General features: G+C 37.0%; 1 protein-coding gene and 1 pseudogene across 1 annotated transcript in view; both read left to right on the forward strand.

The window, feature by feature from the left end:
• Nucleotides 1-18,921, forward strand: part of SLC2A13 (solute carrier family 2 member 13) — a 400,273-nt gene that overhangs the window by 32,829 nt on the left and 348,523 nt on the right. The window lies entirely within an intron of this gene.
• On the forward strand, nucleotides 4,501-4,848 carry LOC115900062 (annotated as a pseudogene).

The following is an 18,921-nucleotide window of genomic DNA, read 5'->3' on the forward strand; positions in this document are numbered from 1 at the left end:
TGTTTCACCCTAGTATTTTTTCTCCTTGCTTTTTGGTTTTGGAGGTTTCTGTTACATAAATATATCCTCAAGCTCAGAGATTCTTTCTGGTGTGTACATGTGCTTATGTGTGCATGTGTGTGTGTATGTATATGCTTATTTATATGTGAAATGCATGACAAATTATACAAGGGATGGAAGGAAGGAATTAGCATTATTTTGCTATTATAAGATATTCATACTACTCATGAAATGATCTAGTGGCACTTGAGAGTGAACCTGAATTAGTTGTAAATGTATATTGCAAACTCTAGGGCTAGCACAAAGAAAAAGTAATGAAAGGAGTATAACCGATGTGATAAGAAAGGAGAGAAGACAGAATCATGTAAAATGCTCAACTAAATCCACACAAGGCAGAAAAGGGTGGATGACAAAAATAAGAACAAAGAAGTAGAAAACAATAAATATGGTAGACTTTGATCTAATTCTCAGTAATCACTTCGAAGGTCAATGGTCTAAATGTACCAATTAAAAGGCAGATTGTGGGAGTGCCTAAAAAAACAAGACCCAACTTTATTGCTGTCTACATGAAACTCTTTAAATATAAATACATATAGATTAAAAGCATGGGAAAGATATGCCATGCTAACATTAATCGGAAGAAAATGGGATTAGCTATATTAATTTCAAACAGATTTCACAGCAAGTAAAGTTATCAGGGATAAAGAGACATGTGTTCTATAATGGTAAAAGTGTTAGTTCTCCAATTTACCTTATATGCCTAGTAAGAGTGACCAAATTCTCAATGCAAATACTGATAGAACTGTGAGGGAAAAATAGATGAATCACTATTATAGTTGGAGACTTGATTAGTCCTCTATTAGAAACGGCCAGATTTAGCAGGGAGAAAATCAGTAAAGACATTGTTGAACTCAACAACACCATTACTCAACTGGATATAATTGACATCTGTAGACTACTTCATCCAACAACAGAATACACATTCTTCCCTAGCTCAGATAGAACATAGAACATAGAACACATTCTGAACTATGAAACCTTAACAATTTAAAAAGAATACAATCATATAATAACTGTCCTTAGACCACAATGGAATTAAACAAAATTAACAGCAGAAGGATAGCTGGATAATTCCAAAATGCTTGCAGGTTAAACAACACGCTTCTAAATAACATGAGTCAAAAAATCTCAACAGAAATAGCAAAAAATTTTGAGCTAAATGAAAGTGAAAAATGAAAATTTGTGTGATTTACTGAAAGCAGTGCTTTTAAATTTACGATATTTGATATATTTAGTAATAGAAGAAGAAAGTGCTATAGTCAGTCTTCTAGGCTTTCACCTTAGGAGACAAGAAAAGGGGGAATTAAATCCAAGGTAGGCAGAAGATAAGAAATAGCAAATACTGGAGTGGAAGTGAAATTGGAAGCAGGAAATTGATAGAGGAAATCTACAAAACAACTGGTTATTTGAAAAGGTAAAGTAAGCAGAGCTTTAGCCAGGCTTAAAAAAAAAAAAGAGACCATGTAAATTATGAATATCAGATATGAAAGAGGTGACAGCACTACAGATTTCCATGGACATTAAAAATGACAAAGGAATACTATGAATAACTCTGTCCCTAAAAGTTTGATAACTTAGATGAAATGGACTAATTCCCTGAAAGATACAATGTACCAAAACTCACTCAAAAAGAAATAGACAATTTGACTAACTCTATATTTATCGAGGAAATCGAATTAATAATTAACCTTCCAAAACTAAAAGCACCAGGCTCAGATGGGTTTATAAGTAAATGCTACCAAAGATTTAAGAGAGAAACTGTACCAGTTGTTTAGAGTTTCCTTCAGAAGATGGAGGCAGAGGGAATACTTTCTAACTCATTTTATGAAGCCAGTGTTAATACCAAAACCAGACAAATGCTTTACAAGAAAACATAGACCAGTATCTCTCATCTCTCAGTGTAGATGTAGAAATCATCAACAAAATATTATAAAATTGAATTCAACACTACACAAAAAGACTTATATACCATTATCAAGTGGGATTTGTCCCAAGTATGCAAGACTGATTCAGCTTTTTAAAATTGATATTATTCATCACATCCACAGACTAAATAATCACATCATATCAATAGAAGTTTGCAACCAGCCTGGGCAACAGAGCAATACTCTATCTCTTAAAAAATAATAGTAAAATAAAAAGAATGACTAAAAGGTGACAGTAATCAAGACAGTGTGGTGAAAGAATAGACATATGTAGATCAGTGAGGCAGCCCAAAGTGGACTTTGTAAGATGCTTAGCAGCATTTCTGGCTTGTACCCACTAAGTGCCAGCAGCAAAACTCCTTCTGGTGGTTGTAACTATCAAATGTGTCCAGTAGGTGCCAGTTGTCCCTAGGTAAGAGGATTCAGCGGGCCGTATCTGAGAACCACTGTCCTAAATCCACACCTTGAAATCCCTGCATATAACCAGTTGGGTCGTCTGTTCCTTTATGTAAATATGGGCTGATATTTGTCCTGCTTATTTCTGAAGGTGACCCTAAGCATCAAATGAGATAATGACTTGGAAGTGCTTTGATAAAAACGCCAAACAGATTTTATTATTTTATGTGGTTAGGAATAAGAAAATGCTGCAATAAAAAAATTTTTAAAGGACGTGCAGGGGTGAACGGAAGTAACTAGGATGGTCACAGCTGAAGAAAAGCATTTTGAATAGAGATTGAGAAGATTGATATTTAAGGGAAGATGTAAAATGGCTGTTCAAACAGGATCTTGTTGGATGGCATTACTTTGGTGTCACCCAAATCCAGGTTCTGGCCTTCCATTTTTCTGTTCTGTAAAGTTGGTTTTTTCCTTTTCAGTTCTTGTTGAGTTGATTGGGGATAGAGCTGATTATTTCCATTAACCCAACCTAAAATAGACTTGAGAAAGGACCAGAATGCTTTTTGTAAAGTAGGAAGTACCAAGCGAATTGAAGTGCCCTGTTTAGCTGGTCAGTGTTTTGGGGTTTTTTGTTCTGTCTCTTCTTACAGAAGAAGGATCTGACATCTTTATGGAAGGTTGTTTGGTGAACTTGTAATCAGAACAAAGCAATTGTTTGCATTCCTAGTACAGTGTAGTTGGTGACTGATGAATGTTCATGTTGTTTTGGTTTCTTTCCAATATATAGAGAAATCTACCAAATCAAGCAGAACCTTTCACTGGTTTGTCAGGGCACTCTTTACCCTGTCTCTGCCGGAGACACTTTAACAAGTCTTTGATTTTTTTTTTTCCTGCCATATATTTTATACAGACTCACTGGCCTTTTAATAATACTGTTTGTCAAACTAATAATAAATGACAAATTAGGTTATATCATATTCCCTTTATGCCTTTCTGAGGGAATATTCTTACTGCATTCACAGGATAACTTTGGTGTTTGGAAACCTCCATTCAGGAATTTGTTTATAAACTACCTCTCAAGGAAAGGAGCCGTGGTGATAGTAGTGTTTTTGTAACAATGACAAATAGCTCTCTTAAACTGATTGTATATAAGAAATAATGACCAGCAAAAAGGGGTGCACAGTATTGATGTGAAACCTGTTGATTAAATCCAGAATTGAAGAAATCAGCAAGTAAGTAATGTAGAACTGATGCCTTGTCTGATAAAAAAGGTTACGTGCCAAATAATTAGATTAGATTTTAAAACATGAGATATTTGTTAGATGAATAATAATAATAAAACTATTGAAGGAAACCGCTTCCTGTGGAAACTAGGCACCCTTCTGTCCCTTTTTTTCCAACCACAGTCCTAATTAATTCATATGTTCTGTATTTTCATGGTAGCAAGATAGCATCTGTAGATGCTGGTAATTTAGCAGTTGCTAATGGATTATAATAAAAGGTACTATTACGGAAATGTCAGCTGTTATACTGGAGACCATAGTTCAGGAGACTTTTCTTTTTTCTCTGACTTAATTTCTTTATATTTCTTGATATATTTAAGGTGCATGTAGTTTTCACCCAATTTTTTTTTTAATTGAATGGATGCAAAAGAGAGATAAATTTGTTACTAAATACCACTAAAAGTATTGTTTGGAAGCATTTAATGAATAAGTATAATGTGTAATTGCATTCATTAAGCTATATATGTTTTCTTAACAAGAAGACCCTGTGGTCAGCTCTTGATTGTTCAGATGCTGTCTAGCTCTTTCTTTGTGACTTGTTTTTGGACCATATTCCTGCTGTTTTTACCTCTCATCGATGAATGGGTGAGAAAAAACAAGAGAACTCAAGTTAATTAGTTTGATATTTATCAGCTGTGTCTATGATAACTTTTTTTTTTTTTGTAGAGTACATTATTTTTAAATTTATGGAAAAATGTATAATTCTGAAGGTTAAATTTTCTGTGAAACAAAATATTTGTTCACCATGATAAGAATGAACAATTTGCTTTTCTCATTCCCTGGCCATCTTGGTGGCTGTTCATGGTTGGGGGCCATCTGGTACCTAAGCCAGGAAGATGATGGTGGCAAAAAAGATGAAAAAGTCACTGGAGTTGATCAACTCTAGGCTCCAACTTGTTATGAAAAGTGGAAAGTACATGCTGGGGTACAAGCAGATTCTGAAGATGATTAGATAGGAAAAAGCAAAATTGGTCATCCTCACTAACAAGTGCCCAGCTTTGAGGAACTCCCCAATAGAGTACTATACCATGTTGGCCCAAACTGGTATTCATCACTACAGTGGTAATAATACTGGACTGGGCACAGCATGTGGAAAATACTACAGACTGTGCACACTGGCTATCATTGATCCAGGTTATTCTGATATCTTTGGAAGCAGGCCAGAAGATACTAGTGAAAAGTAAACCATGCAAAATAATTTTTCTTTAGTAAAACTTGTCAGAGGTATATGCCTGTAATCCCAGCACTTTGGGATGCTGAGGTGGGAGGATCACTTGAGGCCAGTAGTTGGAGACCACCCTGGGCAACATAGTTTGACCCTGTCTCTATTAAAATAAAACAAAAAATAAATAACTGGGCATAGTAGTGGTTGCCGGTTGCCCCAGCTACTCAGGAGGCTGGGGCAGGAGGATTTCTTGAGTCTAGGAGGTTGAGGCTGCAGTGAGCCAAGATTGCATTAGTGTGCACCAGCCTGGGTGACAGAGTGAGACCCTGTCTTCACCAAGAAAAAAAGAATAATCTATTTTCACCAGAAGCAACCTGTCTATGGGATTAAACAGTGAAGAAGAAAGAAGAGAAAAAGTAAATAGAAAAATTGGATTTTATGCTGAATATTCTTTGACTAATATAAAGTTTGGGGAGACAGAAGAAACATGCAGTTGTATGTGCTTTAATATTTCTGTAGTCCTGAATAGATGTGTAATAAATTAGTAGTTTCTGCAGTTCTGAATAGACATGTAATGGTAATACTAATTAGTATTAGTAGAATGATGAAAACAAAACTGAGTAGAAAGCTATATGTTTAGGGAGATGGCAGAATGGTATTAGAAATTAACACCAATTACATAGAATTAGCATGTCTGTGTAAATAAAATGGTTTAAAAGGATTTGGAAACAATATTAACCATGTTTACTATGTTTAAATAATATACTCATTTTATTACTGAAGAGTAAAGTTCTTTCAAATAAACATGGTTCTTAGATACAAAATACATTATCAACAACAGCAACAGCAACAAAGTGAGACCCCGTCTCTACCAAAATAAAAAAATTAAAAAATTAGCCAGGCATGGTGGCGCATAACTGTAGCTACTCGGGAGGCTGAGGTGGGAGGATCACTTGAGCCCAGGGGTTCAAGGCTGCAGTGAGCTGTGATTGCACCACTGTACTCCAGCCTGAGCACAGCGGAAGACCCTATTGCTTAAAAATAAATAAGAATTTATGTAGTAAACTAGCACTTACGCTTTCCTCATGCATCCTATACATTAGCTAACTGAATCCTAAAGCCTCTTGGTATCACCCCCGATTTACAGTTTTGTACACCAGGAACCAGATAAAAGTCATTTTCCCATGGTTACATATGAAGTGTAAGTGGCAAAGCTGCAACTCAAATGTTGTTCATTATTGAAATTCAAACATGTTCTGTCTATATGACACATAACATGTATGATTTACTTTGAGTTTATTTAAATTAATTTCCCTAAGAATTGTAAAACTAAGTCTTTAAGATTTATAAATCTCATAATTTGAGAAAAAAAGCTTTGTGTCAACTTTGAGATTTAGATTTTGATAGTTATGTGGCTCTGATATCTTATCATGAAGACTTCATTTTCCTTTCATTGACTTCATTTTAACGTGCAAGCTTAGTTCGTGAAGCTGCCTGACAAACCCAAAGCAATCTTCTGCCTCTTATGAACAAACTCATGAGTCTTTCTTATCCGTAGGAGTACATTTACTATACTATGCATCATCATAATTATGTGTTTTTATTAATTGTACTTTTTTGTCTCCAGCCACATCACTTGGTTCCTTGTATTTTACATTTTATGTGTAGGCATGGCATTTTATTCTGGGTTGTGTTAAACATTTTCTGAATAAGTGATGGATTATTATTGCTTATTTATATCTTAATTCTACCCTCTAGAACATAGTGGGACATCTTCTCCTAGTGCATATTTATTAGGCGGAGTCTGAAGGAGCTGATAGTCTTTAATGCTTTATCCCTTTCTTTAAAAGTGCATGTTATTTCTCTGACCTGACATTGATGTACTACGCAGTTTTCCTTTAGGATAGTGATATTTTAGATAAGTGGAACTAGCAGGAATATGTGTGGGTTTGTTTTATGGCTAGCTTTGGGGCCATTTACTAAATGTTATACTCAGTACAGTTTGTTCTTTCGCTCCTTGCATTATACATCATGAGATGCAGGCCTGAAGATTTCTGGGTGACCTCTTTGCCTGGAGAGGGTGGTAGGTTCCAGGGACTCCAAGTTAAATTTGTAAATATTTAATCTCAAACCTCTACATTTAGTTACTTTGATTAGGATGCTCCGTTTAATATGTGTGTGTTTTCTTAGGTTGTTTTGAATGTGTAAGTTTTCTAAAGCTTTTTGAAGAGTGTGTCGAGTATAAATACTTTTAGAGGGACTGTTTAGCCACATAAACATGAATATTAGGATTAGACAGTCTTGCCATTTACTGACTGTGTGACCTTGGGTGTTTTGTCACGCTGGTTGTAAAATGGGGCTAACAATACCTATTTCAATGTGTTTTTGTGAGATTTTGAAATAAAACACGTTTGTAAAACCTTCCTCATGGTAGGGTATTTAAGAAATTATTGTTTAGCTCCTGACTCACCTTATCTCCATTGTGGTTACATTTTGTAATGAAGTATCACAATAGAATATTTGTATCCTCTGAAAATAGCTAGCCCTTTGGGTCACTTCAGGTTGTGATGGAGAAGTTATAAGGTATCCAAGCCATGTAGAACATTTATAGAGTCTTAGATGACAGCTAACAATTTTTGTTTGATTGTTTGTTTGTTTGAGACAGAGTCTCACTCTGTTGCCCAGGCTGGAGTGCAGTGGTATGATAGCAGCCCACTGCAGCCTTGATCTCCTGGGCTCAAGTGATCCTCTGGCCTCAGCCTCCTGAGTAGCTAGGACTACAGACATGCACTACCATGCCTACCTAGTTTTATTTATTTATTTATTTATTTATTTATTTATTTATTTATTTATGTAAAGATGAGGTTTCACTATGTTTCCCAGGCTGGTCTGGAACTCCTAAGCTCCGACAATTCTCCTAGCTTGGCTTTCCGAAGTGTGGGGATTATAAGATAGTTGTGAGCCACCATGCCTGGCAACAATAGTTTATAAACGGGCAGATTGTGCAGGGTGGCAGAGAGATTTGAGTAAGTTATTAACATAGCCAGAATAATCCATAATTATTGTGTTCTCTCAACAGTTTATTTTCATGTCGATATTCCTGTTCAGGTAGCCCCCTGTGGACTGGAGTTACCTTCATTTTGCTTTCTGGTCTCACTTAAATATTGCTGCTCTATCTTTGCATTTTTTAGTATCTAAAATTTAAGCTTTTCAAGATAAGTATAACTTTCTGGTATCAGTGTATATAATATTTGCTGAATGAATTAGAAATAAAAAACTGGGATTGTTTTGCTGTTTCACTTAATTTTAAGGATATCAATATTTAGTTTTTTTTTTTATTATACTTTAAGTTCTAGGGTACATGTGCATAACGTGCAGGTTTGTTACATATGTATACTTATGCCATGTTGGTGTGCTGCACCCATCAACTCGTCAGCACCCATCAATTCATCATTTATATCATGTATAACTCCCCAGTGCAATCCCTCCCTCCTCCCTCCTCCCCATGATAGGCCCCAGTGTGTGATGTTCCCCTTCCCGAGTCCAAGTGATCTCATTGTTCAGTTCCCACCTATGAGTGAGAACATGCGGTGTTTGGTTTTCTCTTCTTGTGATAGTTTGCTAAGAATGATGGTTTCCAGCTGCATCCATGTCCCTACAAAGGACGCAAACTCGTCCTTTTTTATGGCTGCCTAGTATTCCATGGTGTATATGTGCCACATTTTCTTAATCCAGTCTGTCACAGATGGACATTTGGGTTGATTCCAAGTCTTTGCTATTGTGAATAGTGCCGCAATAAACATACGTGTGCATGTGTCTTTGTAGTAGAATAATTTATAATCCTTTGGGTATATACCCAGCAGTGGGATGGCTGGGTCATATGGTACATCTAGTTCTAGATCCTTGAGGAATTGCCATACTGTTTTCCATAATGGTTGAACTAGTTTACAATCCCACCAACAGTGTAAAAGTGTTCCTATTTCTCCACATCCTCTCCAACAACTGTTGTTTCCTGACTTCTTAATGATTGCCATTCTAACTGGCGTGAGATGGTATCTCATTGTGGTTTTGATTTGCATTTCTCTGATGGCGAGTGATGATGAGCATTTTTTCATGTGTCTGTTGGCTGTATGAATGTCTTCTTTTGAGAAATGTCTGTTCATATCCTTTGCCCACTTTTTGATGGGGTTGTTTGTTTTTTTCTTGTATATTTGTTTGAGTTCTTTGTAGATTCTGGATATTAGCCCTTTGTCAGATGAGTAGATTGCAAAAATTTTCTCCCATTCTGTAGGTTGCCTGTTCACTCTGATGGTAGTTTCTTTTGCTGTGCAAAAGCTCTTTAGTTTAATTAGATCCCATTTGTCAATTTTGGCTTTTGCTGCCGTTGCTTTTGGTGTTTTAGACATGAAGTCCTTGCCCATGCCTATGTCCTGAATGGTACTACCTAGATTTTCTTCTAGGGTTTTTATGGTATTAGGTCTAACATTTAAGTCTCTAATCCATCTTGAATTAATCTTCGTATAAGGGGTAAGGAAAGGATCCAGTTTCAGCTTTCTACTTATGGCTAGCCAATTTTCCCAGCACCATTTATTAAATAGGGAATCCTTTCCCCATTTCTTGTTTCTCTCAGGTTTGTCAAAGAACAGATGGTTGTAGATGTGTGGTATTATTTCTGAGGACTCTGTTCTGTTCCATTGGTCTATAGCTCTGTTTTGGTACCAGTACCATGCTGTTTTGGTTACTGTAGCCTTGTAGTATAGTTTGAAGTCAGGTAGCGTGACGCCTCCAGCTTTGTCCTTTTGACTTAGGATTGTCTTGGCAATGCGGGCTCTTTTTTGGTTCCATATGAACTTTAAAGCAGTTTTTTCCAATTCTGTGAAGAAAGTCATTGGTAGCTTGATGGGGATGGCATTGAATCTATAAATAACCTTGGGCAGTATGGCCATTTTCACAATATTGATTCTTCCTATCCATGAGCATGGTATGTTCTTCCATTTGTTTGTGTCCTCTTTGATTTCACTGAGCAGTGGTTTGTAGTTCTCCTTGAAGAGGTCCTTGACATCCCTTGTAAGTTGAATTCCTAGGTATTTTATTCTCTTTGAAGCAATTGTGAATGGAAGTTCATTCCTGATTTGGCTCTCTGCTTGTCTGTTACTGGTGTATAAGAATGCTTGTGAGTTTTGCACATTAATTTTGTATCCTGAGACTTTGCTGAAGTTGCTTATCAGCTTAAGGAGATTTTGGGCTGAGACAATGGGGTTTTCTAAATATACAATCATGTCATCTGCAAACAGGGACAATTTGACTTCTTCTTTTCCTAACTGAATACCCTTGATTTCTTTCTCTTGCCTGATTGCCCTAGCCAGAACTTCCAAGACTATGTTGAATAGGAGTGGTGAGAGAGGGCATCCCTGTCTTGTGCCAGTTTTCAAAGGGAATTTTTCCAGTTTTTGCCCATTCAGAATGATATTAGCTGTGGGTTTGTCATAAATAGCTCTTATTATTTTGAGGTACGTTCCATCAATACCGAATTTATTGAGCGTTTTTAGCATGAAGGGCTGTTGAATTTTGTCAAAAGCCTTTTCTGCATCTATTGAGACAATCATGTGGTTCTTGTCTTTGGTTCTGTTTATATGCTGGATTACATTTATTGATTTGCGAATGTTGAACCAGCCTTGCATCCCAGGGATGAAGCCCACTTGATCATGGTGGATAAGCTTTTTGCTGTGCTGCTGAATCCGGTTTGCCAGTATTTTATTGAGAATTTTTGCATCGATGTTCATCAGGGATATTGGTCTAAAATTCTCTTTTTTTGTTGTGTCTCTGCCAGGCTTTGGTATCAGGATGATGTTGGCCTCATAAAATGAGTTAGGGAGGATTCCCTCTTTTTCTATTGATTGGAATAGTTTCAGAAGGAATGGTACCAGCTCCTCCTTGTACCTCTGGTAGAATTCAGCTGTGAATCCATCTGGTCCTGGACTTTTTTTGGTGGGTAGGCTATTGATTGTTGCCTCAATTTCAGAGCCTGCTATTGGTCTATTCAGGGATTCAACTTCTTCCTGGTTTAGTCTTGGGAGAGTGTAAGTGTCCAGGAAATTATCCATTTCTTCTAGATTTTCTAGTTGATTTGCATAAAGGCGTTTATAGTATTCTCTGATGGTAGTTTGTATTTCTGTGGGGTCGGTGGTGATATACCCTTTATCATTTTTTATTGCGTCTATTTGATTCCTCTCTCTTTTCTTCTTTATTAGTCTTGCTAGCGGTCTGTCAATGTTGTTGATCTTTTCAAAAAACCAACTCTTGGATTCATTGATTTTTTGGAGGGTTTTTTGTGTCTCTATCTCCTTCAGTTCTGCTCTGGTGTTAGTGATTTCTTGCCTTCTGCTAGCTTTTGAATGTGTTTGCTCTTGCCTCTCTAGTTCTTTTAATTGTGATGTTCGAGTGTCAATTTTAGATCTTTCCTGCTTTCTCTTGTGGGCATTTAGTGCTATCAATTTCCCTCTACACACTGCTTTAAATGTGTCCCAGAGATTCTGGTATGTTGTATCTTTGTTCTCATTGGTTTCAAAGAACATCTTTATTTCTGCTTTCATTTCGTTATGTACCCAGTATTCATTCAGGAGCAGGTTGTTCAGTTTCCATGTAGTTGAGCGGTTTTGATTGAGTTTCTTAGTCCTGAGTTCTAGTTTGATTGCACTGTGGTCTGAGAGACAGTTTGTTATAATTTCTGTTCTTGTACATTTGCTGAGGAGTGCTTTACTTCCAATTATGTGGTCAATTTTGGAATAAGTGCGATGTGGTGCTGAGAAGAATGTATATTCTGTTGATTTGGGGTGGAGAGTTCTATAGATGTCTATGAGGTCCGCTTGGTGCAGAGATGAGTTCAATTCCTGGATATCCTTGTTAACTTTCTGTCTCGTTGATCTGTCTAATGTTGACAGTGGAGTGTTGAAGTCTCCCATTATTATTGTATGGGAGTCTAAGTCTCTTTGTAAGTCTCTAAGGACTTGCTTTATGAATCTGGGTGCTCCTGTATTGGGTGCATATATATTTAGGAGGGTTAGCTCTTCCTGTTGAATTGATCCGTATTCCATTATGTAATGGCCTTCTTTGTCTCTTTTGATCTTTGATGGTTTAAAGTCTGTTTTATCAGAGACTAGGATTGCAACCCCTGCTTTTTTTTGTTCTCTATTTGCTTGGTAGATCTTCCTCCATCCCTTTATTTTGAGCCTATGTTTGTCTCTGCATGTGAGATGGGACTCCTGAATACAGCAGACTGATGGGTCTTGACTCTTTATCCAGTTTGCCAGTCTGTGTCTTTTAATTGGTGCATTTAGTCCATTTACATTTAAGGTTAATATTGTTATGTGTGAACTTGATCCTGTCATTATGATATTAACTGGTTATTTTGCTCGTTAGTTGATGCAGTTTCTTCCTAGCCTCAATGGTCTTTACATTTTGGCATGTTTTTGCAATGGCTGGTACCAGTTGTTCCTTTCCATGTTTAGGGCTTCCTTCAGGGTCTCTTGTAAGGCAGGCCTGGTGGTGACAAAATCTCTAAGCATTTGCTTATCTGTAAAGGATTTTCTTTCTCCTTCACTTATGAAACTTAGTTTGGCTGGATATGAAATTCTGGGTTTAAAATTCTTTTCTTTAAGAACGTTGAATATTGGCCCCCACTCTCTTCTGGCTTGTAGAGTTTCTGCCGAGAGATCTGCTGTTAGTCTGATGGGCTTCCCTTTGTGGGTAACCCGACCTTTCTCTGTGGCTGCCCTTAAGATTTTTTCCTTCATTTCAACTTTGGTGAATCTGGCAATTATGTGTCTTGGAGTTGCTCTTCTGGAGGAGTATCTTTGTGGCGTTCTCTGTATTTCCTGAATTTGAATGTTGGCCTGCCCTACTAGGTTGGGGAAGTTCTCCTGGATGATATCCTGAAGAGTGTTTTCCAACTTGGTTCCATTTTCCCCCTCACTTTCAGGCACCCCAATCAGACGTAGATTTGGTCTTTTTACATAATCCCATACTTCTTGCAGGCTTTGTTCATTTCTTTTTCTTCTTCTTTCTTTTGGTTTCTCTTCTCGCTTCATTTCATTCATTTGATCCTCTATCGCTGATACTCTTTCTTCCAGTTGATCGAGTCGGTTACTGAAGCTTGTGCATTTGTCATGTATTTCTTGTGTCATGGTTTTCATCTCTGTCATTTCGTTTATGATCTTCTCTGCATTAATTAGTCTAGCTGTCAATTCTTCCACTCTTTTTTCAAGATATTTAGTTTCTTTGCGCTGGGTACGTAATTCCTCCTTTAGCTCTGAGAAGTTTGATGGACTGAAGCCTTCTTCTCTCATCTCGTCAAAGTCATTCTCAGACCAGCTTCGATCCGTTGCTGGCGATGGGCTGCGCTCCTTTGCAGGGGGAGATGCGCTCTTTTTTTTTGAATTTTCAGCTTTTCTGCCCTGCTTCTTCCCCATCTTTGTGGTTTTATCTGTCTCTGGTCTTTGATGATGGTGACGTACTGATGGGGTTTTGGTATAGGTGTCCTTCCTGTTTGATAGTTTTCCTTCTGACAGTCAGAAGGACTGTCTGTTGGTCGGTTGGAGATTGTTTGAGGTCCACTCCAGACCCTGTTTGCCTGGGTATCAGCAGCAGAGGTTGCCGAAGATAGAATATTGCTGAACAGCGAGTGTACCTGTCTGATTCTTCCTTTGGAAGTTTCCTCTCAGGGGTGTACTCCACCCTGTGAGGTGTGGGGTGTCAGCCTGCCCCTAATGGGGGATGTCTCCCAGCTAGGCTACTCAGGGGTCAGGGACCCACCTGAGCAGGCAGTCTGTCCGTTCTCAGATCTCAACCTCCGTGTTGGGAGATCCACGGCTCTCCCCAAAGCTGTCCGACAGAGTCGTTCGCGTCTGCACCAGCCCCCGCTGCTTCCCCTGTTGGTCTTCAGCTGTGTGCTGTCCCCAGAGGTGGAGACTATAGAGACAGGCAGGCTTCCTTGAGCTGCTGTGAGCTCCACCCAGTTCGAGCTTCCCAGCGGCTTTATTTACCTACTTAAGCCTCAGCAATGGCGGGCGCCCCTCCCCCAGCCTCGCTGCTGCCTTGCGGATAGATCGCTGCAGACTGCTGTGTTAGCAGTGAGGGAGGCTCCGTGGGCGTGGGACCCTCCCGGCCAGGTGTGGGATATATTCTCATGGTGTGCCTGTCTGCTTAAAGTGCAGTATTGGGGTGGGAGTTACCCGATTTTCCAGGTGTTGTGTGTCTCAGTTCCCCTGGCTAGGAAAACGGATTCCCTTCCCCCTTGGCTTCCAGGTGAGGCGATGCCTCGCCCTGCTTCAGCTCTCGCTGGTCAGGCTGCAGCAGCTGACCAGCACCGATTGTCCCCCACTCCCTAGTGAGATGACCCCAGTACCTCAGTTGAAAATGCAGAAATCACCGGTCTTCTGTGTCGCTCGCGCTGGGAGTTGGAGACTGGAGCTGTTCCTATTCGGCCAGCTTGCTCCCCAATATTTAGTTTTTAAATGCTCCTTTTAATCAGTATTATTCCGTTTTAAAAAAATAATTTTTCTTTGAAATGATCAATTTTTAGATTGGATTTTTTTTGATAAGGTTTGATTTAATTAATTAACCATCAGTTACAGGTTTTTGAAGGATTTCTAGTATTATAATAATGATTCATTGTGATTTTTGCTGTTGTTTCTCACCACTAACACTTAGTCTTTTGTGATAGCCTTGAACAGCATCCTTGATGGAAACAGTAACAAGTTTGATGAAATATTTTGCTCTATTTGTTATGGTGGCAAGTCAATCTACTGATCTTTTCCTATGAGATGTAGCTTGCTTGTGGTAGATTCCAATTTTGGTAATTTTAAGAAGGCAGAAGAACACTGTGGGACACCTAAATGAAGTTTCCTTGATTTGAAAAAGAATTTCCTTGCACTGTGGGAGTCTGTTAGTCTCTTTGAGAGATTATTGTCGTTTTTGTTCTTTCTTCAGTAAGTAATGACTCCACATTAGGTATTTTTATTTACATTGAAATATATTAAAATAATGATTACTATTTATTTTTGAAACTTATATGTTAAAAAGTTAAGACCACTTTCTTGTGACAAACGGATTAGGGATATATGTGTATGTATGTGTGAGGGTACATATTAATATATATGTATACACAGTACACATAATATAGTATATATATTTTAGAGACAGGGCTGTCTCTTTGTCACCCAGGCTGAAGTACAGTGGTGCGATTATAGCTCACTGCAGCCTTAAACTTGTGGACTCAAGTGATCCTCCTGCCACAGCTGCCTGAGTAGCTGGGATCACAGGTGTGTACCACCATGCTTGGCTAATTTTAAAAAATGTTTTGTACAGACAAGTTCTTACTGTGTTGCCCAGGCGGATCTCAAACTCCTGACTTGAAGTGATCCTCTCACCTTGGCCTCTGAAACTGCTGGGATTATAGGCATGAGTCATCATACCATGCCTGGCAATCATTTTAAATGATTTTTATAATTGGTACTGAAGAATTCTCATTCAAAAATCACTGGAGAAAAATAATTCGAAGTTTGATATATTTTGTGTAAGAACGGATGTTTTGTTTTTTAAAAAAGTAAAAAATAGTTAATGGGATTATAGTCAACATTTTTCTGGGGTAAGCTGAATAAAACATGAAGTCAAGTCTTGAACATATTTGGATTTGCACACCTTAATTAGCCCGTCCTCTATGACTTTCTTGTTGGAGTCATTATTGCAGTTATAAATAGCCCCGGCTTGGTCATCCAAATGAACATGCATGGCTATTGTCATTTCATTGCTATGGCAATTTTGCAATTAGTGTGGTAGTTGCTGGCACACTTCTGGGCAAGGGTTTTGAATCACTGACTTGGAAGTGGAAGAATAAAACTGCTTTCACAGCTGCTGTGTGATTCTGAATAGAGACATAGCAGCTGCTTTTTTTTTTTTCTTCTTCAGTTTTTTTTACTAATTTAGAGGTAGGCATTATGCTTCAGTGAGTTGTTGCCAGGAATGTCTCCTTGTTCCCCTGTCTGTCAAAGGAAAACTAATGTGGATTTCAAGTAAATATTGGGGCATGGTGTTTGTGAAAGAAAGTAGTCCTGTAATTGGTTTTTCTGTCTATCTTTTATCTTCAAAACGGAAATGTCACAAGTTGTGGAATAATCAGTAACTGACAAATAAACTTCACTGGGAGATTTTTAGTTATTGAAATGTATGGATTTGTCCCATTTCTAGGGATACAATAAAAAGTTGATTGGAGGCATTAATGAAGGCGTATGTATATAAAATAAGCTGTAAAATAGGTACCAGAAAAATGGTATTTATAGAATCATTAATGAAGGGGTATCTATATAAAATAACTTGTAAAATAGATACTGGATAAATGGTATTTATAGAAGCATTAATGAAAGGGTAGCTATATAAAACAACTTGTAAAATAGATACCAGAAAAATAGTATTTATAGTGGCTAGCCTGCTATTACCTTTTTTGGTCAATGTCACTTAAAATGTGAGTTATAATGGCTCCGTATTCTTCCATCACTAAGTTCTCATAAAGATAGATAAAGCAGAATAAGTAAATCAGTCTTTCAAAAGGAACACTTTTCTCTAAATTTAGAGCATAATTAATGTTAATGTCACCCTCGAATATTTTAGGAAAATTTTCTCCTACAACTTTAATTTGGATGTTTATACTAAACCCTTTATTATTTTTTTTTTCTAATAGCTTAGTACTTTTATTTTAAACATGGAAACTCAGTGTGATTTTCATCTAGAAATACGGAAGCTTATACAATGCAGTAAAACTTAGTTTAGCCATTGATTTCTCTTCTGGAAGTACTCCTAAAATATCTTAGAGTGTTGACATTTTAAGTTACAAACGTCTTCTATTTTTTTCTGGATAGTCCTCAGATATATAGGCTTTTTTTTCTGTTTTTCATTATCAGCAAATAATTAGTACTTCTTTACATCAGTATCCATGTTCACAAGTGATGGATCTTTTGAGGTTTTGAGATTTTTTTTTTCCCCTGAAACTACAAAAATAAGAACATAATAAATTTAGTGTTTTTCATGAATAATAATCTTGATTTCTGCTCAGGGGACTACCCTCTACCATCAGCTAGGGCAGATTAAATTGAAGATTGCAGGATTTCTGATTATAAAACCGTGGCCTCACAAGACCACCTATCTTATCTCTTAAAAACTTTAAATAAGCTTAATTTTGATATGTATTTTTTAACCCATCAATTTTTAACAGTTGACTTTTGTGTATGATAAGAAATAGGGGTTCAACGTTATTTTTTTACACATGGATACCCAGTTGTCTCACCACCATTTATGAAAAGGTCCATCTTTTCCCCCCGATCTACAGTAGCTCTTCTGTTGTATGTCAAGAACTGATGTGTGGGTGTGTCTCATTCTGTGCTTTCTATTCTGTTCTAATGGTCTTTCTTTTTCTGTGTATACTGTGTTTATTATAGTAGCATTATAGTTAATTTTGATTTGGAGAAGGAGAAGTCCTCCTTTATTTTTCAAGAGTAGTGACTCATCTTGGCCCTTTGTCCTTCCAGCAAAGTATCAACTTTTAAATTTCCTTTTTTTTTTTTTGGATTGTCAAATTTGAAGGCCCCCACAAATTTATTTGGGTTTTGATGTCAACTGTATTAAATCTGTATATCAATTTGGAAAGTATAGTCATCTTTTGATGTTCATGGGGGATTGGGTTCAGCACCCCACTTGTATGGACACCAAATTCTGTGGACGTTCAAGTCCCTTGTATAAAATGCTGTAGTATTGGCATATGTCCAACACCTGTGCTTCCGTGTACCTTAAATCATCTCTAGATTACTTGTAGTACCTAGTACATTGTAAATGCTATGTGCATAGTTGTTACACTGTATTTTTAAAACTCTGTATTATTTTTTATTATTGTGTATCTTCCCCAAAATGACCCTCTATGTTTCCAGTTATGTTTTTTGCCTCAGTGTTTATGTTGTATGGATTAATATGGCTATCTTCACTTTTGTTTAGACTTTTCTCTATTCATGTTTTTTATCCTTTTGCTTTTAGTCTTGCTCCTGTCATTTTAAGTTATGTTTCCTGTACAAGACTAAAGTATAAACTTTAAGTCCAGGCTGATTGCTCTTCTTTTTACTTGGTACATTTGATTCATTTATACATATTAGATCTACCATTTTCTGTTGCCTTTCCTTTCCCAGCTTATTTATGCTTCTTTTTCTCTGCTTTTTGCCTTTTTGAATTGCCTTGCATGTGTGTATATATATATTTTTCATACAATTTTTTCTCAAGTAGTTTGGAAGTTATATTTGCATATATTTTCAGTAGTTGCCACTGAAATTTTACTCATACATATTTAACATAACAAAATCTGAAGTTACATAATATCTTTATCCTTATTCTGAATAATATATGCAACTTAAAGCACATCAACTTTCTTTAACCTTCTCCCAATTTTAGTTCTATTGTTGTCACGTCTTTTGATTCTCTTTTCTTGAGTTTGCATTTATACACCACAAGATACTGTTAATGACTTTAAAATTTATTTTCTACATTTTACCATTTTCTATGCTCTTGATTTCTTCCTGCGTCTTTATTCTTGCACTATCCATTTGGGATCATTGTTTATCTAAAATACACTTTCAGAATTTCCTTATTTAGGGATTTTGCCCTTGTTCTTGAAAGATATTTTTTTCTGTTGGACTGGAAACATAAGTTGATTGTGCAATGAAGATACTATTTTACTGTTTTCTGGATTCCATTATTACTGCTGAAAAGTCAGCTGTGGTTTAATGAAGAAATTCTAGCAGCAGTGAGAATATTGAGTATGCTGAAAATAAAGTGATTATTTCTTGTTTCCTACTTTGGTATTTAAAACCAAAACAAAAACTAAAGCAAAAAACAACCCAGTATACATGCGAATTTTCCTTTCTGCTTTGATTTCTGATCCCTTTCCATAAGTATGAAGATAAACACACAAGCTTAAGGTTGAGCATACCTAAAGAAAGGAAACCTTAGGATTTTGGGGATCCTTTACAACTTGCCACGACAAATGTAACAAAAGGAG

Source organism: Rhinopithecus roxellana, chromosome 10, assembly GCF_007565055.1.
Source record: "Rhinopithecus roxellana isolate Shanxi Qingling chromosome 10, ASM756505v1, whole genome shotgun sequence".
Taxonomy (NCBI): domain Eukaryota; kingdom Metazoa; phylum Chordata; class Mammalia; order Primates; family Cercopithecidae; genus Rhinopithecus; species Rhinopithecus roxellana.